At 42.0% G+C, this 6,932-nt stretch overlaps 1 protein-coding gene across 4 annotated transcripts in view; it reads right to left on the reverse strand.

Moving 5' to 3' along the window:
* Positions 1 to 6,437, reverse strand: part of UBE3A (ubiquitin protein ligase E3A) — a 99,002-nt gene extending 92,565 nt beyond the window's left edge. For 2 of the 4 annotated variants that reach the window (XM_017645908.3, XM_073227110.1), the window contains exon 1: positions 5,823 to 6,434. The gene's annotated coding sequence lies outside the window, so the exon portion shown is untranslated. Of the gene's footprint in view, positions 1 to 5,822 lie in introns of all 4 variants that reach the window. The other 2 variants (XM_037016610.2, XM_017645891.3) reach the window with 2 other exon arrangements.
* Between the last annotated feature and the right edge of the window lie 495 nt (positions 6,438 to 6,932).

A 6,932-nucleotide genomic window follows, 5' to 3' on the forward strand; every position in this document is an offset into this window, starting at 1 on the left:
TTAGGGAAATTTTCATTTCCTAGTAGCTTTAACTTCCGATTATCTTAAATAGCATAGTCTCAATCACCATCATGGAATATGACACACTGCTCAATCATTTCAGAAAACTAGAAAAGGAAAATGTCACCCAATTAATCTTTGTGTGAAAAAGGATTTATCAATTAGCATACAGGTCACATGCAATAGGTGCTCAAAAGGCATGTATTTTTTAATTCCTAAAACAAAAACTTTAAATAAAGTAAACATTTAATATTCTTATTTATGGCATGCTGTAGAGTTATCAATATTTGCATGTACAAACACACAGAGGCACAACAAATAGGAGTCCTAAAAAAAAGTACTAAGATCATTAATAAGCAGGAAATAACCAGTATTTCTCCCTATGACCCATTTGTTTTATACAGAAAACACTGCTGGGCATTTTATCCTTTCCCTTCCGAAGAAGAGGATTATGCTTTACATCTGATAAAAGACAGGGAAGTATTTGTTGGCAGTATCAAGAACTTCCTGTAGTGGTATCTGCAGTGCTAGGAGTATTATCTGAGAAGAAAACAGAGAACATCAGCTTTAGAGAGGAAGCTAAATAGTGCAAGGAAGTGACAAAATACAACAAATTATACTGAATGGTACACACATGGTTGTTATATTACTATTACTTTCTGTACAGGCTCCACATTAAATTTGGGAGGAAAATTTCAAAATTTATTCTGCACCACAAACAATATAAAAATAAATGGGTTACTATAGTGTCCACAAGGACAATTCTAAAACTACCTTCTGGTATTCAAGAGGAAGGCTGCTGAGGTCCAAGTCCATTAGAAGCTTGAAATGGATAAGCCATTCCTTTCAATATAGGAAACAGAAGTCACCTAGTGAAAAGAACATGTGTGGAATTTAGCACCTGTAGCATCTTCCTTCAGCCCCCATCTATGTAATTTGTGAATTACTACATGAATTACTAAAAATATATACAATGGGTACACATTAAGACCTAACAAAGAACAACAAGCCAAATACCACAAAGGGAGGTCAAAAAAACTTAAACGTTTTATTTCTGTAATATAAAGGGATTTGTCCTCAATCCTGATGGGTTACAGAAGATGAACTTCTAGAACACACTTAGCTGTGAAGAGTCACCACATTAAACTCCACACTGGCCAGCCAAGCATTTCATTTAAGGAAGATTTTATCCTACTTGCACAAGTGTTCAGGGCCTCATAATTTTATTTGCAGCATAGATGCTGACTTTAATTAATAAAGTCTTAGATTCTCTTCTATAATCCACATGTGATGTCTTATTATGAGACTCCAGCAGACTTCCTAGAACTGAACTTCAGGAATAATCTTATCTAATAAGGTTCTGTCTCCAAAACCTATTTCCCTTTCAGGTCAACCTTATGATTCACTTGTCATTTACCAAATAACAAATGAATGTTAACAGGAGAAGAGAGGTCAGAAGATTTGACGTTGGATTAATACATCACTAACTATTAAGATCTATTATTTATTTCAAATGTAGTTACCAAATGTAAAATAAATTCACTCACTAAATACTTCACAAAATAATATTTCTATGGAAAAGGTTAATAAATGTCAATGAAGAATAAAATGTTAATAAAGAAAAGCATGAAAATACACCAAGGTCCCAATCCCATCTACCTACCATTAACCAATTTGTTTTCTTGGGCAAGTCACTAAACCAGTTATAAAGTTATAAGGTCACTTTATATAGTACTAACCCACTTTTTCAAAAATGATCACATCTGAAAAACAATCCTCTGAAACAGACAAAGCAATAATCACATTCATTTAACAGAAGGAACAGAACAAAGACTTACAAAGCTAAATGACCTGCTCAAAATCATCTAGGAAGCTGAAATACTGATGAACCCATGATTTCTGACACTAGAGTTAGTGCTCCTTCCTCTATATCCATGGTTCTTAGTGGCTATTGCTCACTGAATATGCTCACTCTCAAGCATTTAATATTTTATGTATAATTTTAGGGAATTCACAGTCGCAAGGCTTACAATCAAGCAGTAATAACTGCAGCTAAATCTCATGTGCTAACAGCAGCATTCTAAAAAAAGTACTAGCATTATTCATTCTCAGGTAGGCCTTACACTTAATCTTTTTCACTTATCCATAATGGTATTTACTTGTTAACAAAAACTTAGATGAAAGCATTACAGGTGACATTTCTGAGAGTGAACAAAAATCAAAGTTGGCAGAGTTGTTTACTATGCATTTCATTAAAAAATGTATATAGCATCTAAATATTTCAAACATCATATGTTTTGGACATTAGGATGTAAGTTTGTAAATAAACACTATTTCTATATACTGTAATTTTACTTGATTTCCTTTATTGGAAGAAAAAAATCCCATTTCTTGAACTAACTGCTATGGTCAATAAAGGTCCAGTGATGCCATCTTGTGATGGTTACCTTCTATTAAATAAGTATAGAAAACAATCACATTATCCCCAAAGAGGTGGGTAGATAATCGCTAAGCAAAATAAGCACTCCTCCAAACATGTAAAGAACACGTGTCACTATATGCAGAGTCCTGAAGTAGGGTCCAGAGACACAGACTGTGGTCTGGCTCTGCTACCCAGATGACTTTAAGAAAACCATCTTAGAGATCTACACTTCAATTTCCTCACGTGTAAAATGAATGAGGCAACTGAAATCCAAGGATAGTACTGTTCAGGTTTAAAACATCTGTAAATCTATAACCAGAAGACAATGATAATCACCCCAGAAAAATTATTAGAGTACTTACAGGCAATTGCCAAAGTAAAGGTATTTTACACACACACACACACACATGCAACACTGTGTGCCAAATATTAGGTGGTGGACTGGGACCAAGATACGAAGTATCTGGGATTTGCTAGACAATTGTATAAAGAAAAGGGTAAAACAATATTCTCCAGAATAGCAGCTATGGGTAGGAGATGTTTAGTCTACATAACTGCCTTGAGACTGGAAGGGCAAGGGAGAATGAATATTCATAATAATAACCATTATACAATAAGGTTTCACAAAACAGGGTGTTACGTGAAGAAAGTCACACTGTAAGTAAGCATCCAAAACAGAGACAAGAGTGTTGTCTTTGTAGCCACTACACCTAGCTCAGCTCATAGTAGCACAACAGGTAACTAATAAAATGTTAGATGACCATTTACTGATGTACTGCTAACTAGTTAATCCATTCTCTGGTAAACGCTGACTCTGCTCTTAAAAAGTGAGTTCACAGATAGTGAGAAAAAAGAAAACACCGTATGGGACAATGTGATAAGAGTCCACTGCATATGAGGTGCACTGAGTGAGACCATTTGGATAATCTGGCAAGAAGACTTCCAAGCATACTTATTAAATATACCTGTATGTTAGACATTCTACATACTTTAATCCTCCAAAAAACCTCTTAGTTTCACTATCCCATTTTACAGATGACAAAACTGTAGCTCACCAAGATAAAGCAATTTGCCAAGGGTCAGACAACTAAGGTAAGGCCAGAAATAAAAGCAGGATCTAATTCCAAAGCTATTTCCACCATACATACCAAAATGTCTTTGACTTTTATATTTTATCTTTACATTTGAGGTGGAAGTAGAATGGGGACTGTCAAAATCAGCCAAAACTGTTATCCTGAATGAGAATGAAGAGAGCATCCAGGACTTACCGAAGTATTTCACTTGTGAAAATTTGTCTTCACTCATAAAAATCAGAAAACTAATTTTTTAACATCTGCATGTGTATTTAATGTAACGCTTCTACATTTGGATCTATACAAGGTTAGGTCTAAAAGAAAGTGTTCAACATGACTGATGAAAATAACCAGTAATCATTTAAGAAAATAGACTTGTAAATATTTCAATTGTTTGGGTTGAAAATTTTAGGTATGATCCATAGTTTGGGATATTCCACTGAGTACATATTGAGAGAATCAGCAAATTATTCGATTTTTTTCAAGGGAGAGAGGGTCTTTTTTCCCCCCCTTGGAAAGGAGAAGGAAAAGGTCATTTACAAATGATCTCAAGTTTAAAAAATACTACCGATTAAATGTTATATGTCAAAGACACTGTAGGTACCCAATAAATCTTGTTAAATGGACTGAACTAGTGGGAAAAGAATGCCTTCCTTACTCTTCTGACTACTAAGTACCTTTGCTTATTTTTTAAGCCATGAAAATAAAGTGTAGAATTTGAGATAAAATAAAAACAGCTGACAAAACATTTGAAAAGGAATCAAAACGCTGTAATTTGTATCTCTGTGTAAAGCTAATCTCCTCAGGAACCCAGGCAATATCCAGAGGATGATGTACACACTTAGCACACTAATGCTAGTTAATAATTATTGACACAGTAAGACTTTCTTAGTTTATATTCTAATTTTTTAAGTAGAGTCATTCTTTCCTGAAGCTATTTCTTCTTTTTGTCATGACTATTAATTTCTTTAAAAGGCTTCTGGTCATCATTTGAGTTATGAGCAGCATCATTAATATTACACACATTTCCTTAAAAATGTAAATAGCTCAAATTTAGAAGCAGGATTAATTCCAGTCATTTCCACTACAGATCCCATGACAAAACTTTTTCTCTTCCCAAATGCTAAACTTTTTTACATGGTTTACAATATAACGCCTTAAGGGTACTTTAAATAGTCAGAGGTGTGAGGTAAACACCCTTCCAATTCATTCAACGAGACTTATTGGGTACATACAGTGTCTTTGACATAACTTTTAAATAGTTGTACTTCCAAACTTTAGGTCATTTCCATTTCAAGCCCTCTTCTCTCACCCCCAAAAATTCTGCAATAATTTGTTGCTTTCCTCCATACTGCACACAATGGAATTATCCAAAATAATGGGTCATATCCATATTTCTTCATGACTGACTGAGGGTAACTGTGGACTGTAAACCCATATTGCTTTTAGTTTACATTTTCAACAGCACCCTAGCCACTTAATGTAATCTCTAATTCGTAATGATTCTATTTTAGCATACCCATAGAACGTTTTAAAAAACTCACAGCCTAAATTATCTGTCAAAGATTCTAAGCTTAATCAAACAGCGTCTATGTTAAAATTATTCTAATAATTTTATGGACTAGAGCATCTGCCACATTCAATTCTGACTTTACCAACAAAAACCTCCACACCATGACGAGGAAAGCGTCCTTTTCATTTTCTCAACTGAAAGGAGAAAAAAAAGGCTAAGTGTTTGCAGGTTTGCATTTCGGAGAATCTCTGGCAAACCCTGCAGCTCTCGTTTAATTTCAGAATCCCAAGAAGTAATCTGTCAACACAACCCTTGGGCTTGATTTATCACTTCTTCCGCCCGTCCTCTCTACCAGTCCACCCCAAAAACCCCAACCCACCAAGGCACACGTCTAAATAATTTCCTCACCAAGGCCAAAACCTCGAACACTAAGAAAAAGCTCATTTTGGAAGGATCAGGCCAGCCCTTGCCAGCCTGATGCCTAGGCTGGCTCGGCGAGCCCCGCTCCAGGAGGGCCAACTCTCGAGGCCCCGCTGGCCCCGCCCCGCCCCGGGCCCGCTCGTGTCCCCTCCGGCGACAAACCCTCCCTCCGGCACTCAGCCAGGACTGACAGTTACAGCAGCAGCAGCCGCTGCTACCAGAAGCCTACGTCTGGCACCAGCCCCCTCCAGACCATGCGCCCCCAAACCCAGGGGGGGTGGGGCATCCCTCCCCTCGAGGGAGCCGGCCCCAAAGGGTGGCTCGGGCAACAGAGGGGACGAGGGAGCTGGGGCCCGGCCGCCCGGGCCCAGGCCCCGTCCTAGGCCACACTGACCTGTCGTGGGCCCCGCGCCTGAGCTGCGGCCCTCGCAGCGGCGGCTGCCTCACTAGTCGTCGTCGCCCTCGCCCGCCGCCTCCGCCCGCCACCGTCTCGTTCCCTTTCGCTGCCGCCACCGCCGGGGCTCATGCGGGACCCGCGCTTCCTTCTCCGGAGACCTTGGCCGGGAAAGGTGGCGCCGGGGCCGCAAAAAATCCCGCGCTCGTCGCCAGACGCTGCTCCGCCACTGCCTGTCCACACCGGGAGTCTGCGAGGCCTGCCTGCCCGCGGCTAAGCTCCGAGCTGCTCCGAGCGCGGCCCCGAGGAGGAGCTGAGGGAGGTGCCGCCGCCCGCAGCCGTGAGCGCTGGGTCGGCAGAGGTGAAGCGTAAGTCGGCGGCGGCGGCAGATGGCAAGCGCCCGGGCTGGCGGATGGCTACGCGGCAGCGGGGTGCGCTAGCCAGAAGAGAGCGGCGTGGCGATGAGGATTCTGGCGAAGAGGATTCAGGCTCTGTCGTCTTAAGCAGTCAGCCCGAGCACAGAGCCACCATCTTGAGAAAAACGCGGATCTCGCGGCCGCAGCGCAGGCCGGGAGGACTAGCTGGGCGGGCCGAGTATCCCGGCAGGCAGCGCGCGCCGCCGGGGCTGGCGAGAGCTTCAGGCCGGAACGCGCGCGGGAGGGTGCGGCGTTGTGCCCCGCCCATCTAGAGCCTCCGCCCCCCTCCTGCTTGCCGTCGTCGCCAGCGCCGGGGCTGTTGGGAAGGTGAAGTTGCCTGCTGTTCGTCGGAGGTCCAGCAAGTTCTATCGCCATCTTGAAACAGGGAAAAAGGAGCAATACCTAATTAGAGCCACGGCTGGCTGTGGCACGACAGAAAGAAGGGGGTACACTCTGGGAACGCCTTGAACCTTCCTGCTCTACCCAGTGGTGGAACGTGCGGGAACTTGGATGCTTCCGGTTTGGTGGGGAACGAATCTGCTCCGAAAGTCCGCGGAAGAGGCTGTGATAGCCCCAGCCTCGCGGCCAGGCAGAAGCCTCCGGATACTAGGTCCGACCCCAACCCCTTTTCTCCGGGAGCTGCCTTTGTAAACATTGCAGAGGTAGCCCGAGAGTGTGGGCCAGCTTTCAGGGG

The sequence above is a fragment of the Manis javanica genome, chromosome 18 (genome assembly GCF_040802235.1).
Source record: "Manis javanica isolate MJ-LG chromosome 18, MJ_LKY, whole genome shotgun sequence".
Classification (NCBI taxonomy): domain Eukaryota; kingdom Metazoa; phylum Chordata; class Mammalia; order Pholidota; family Manidae; genus Manis; species Manis javanica.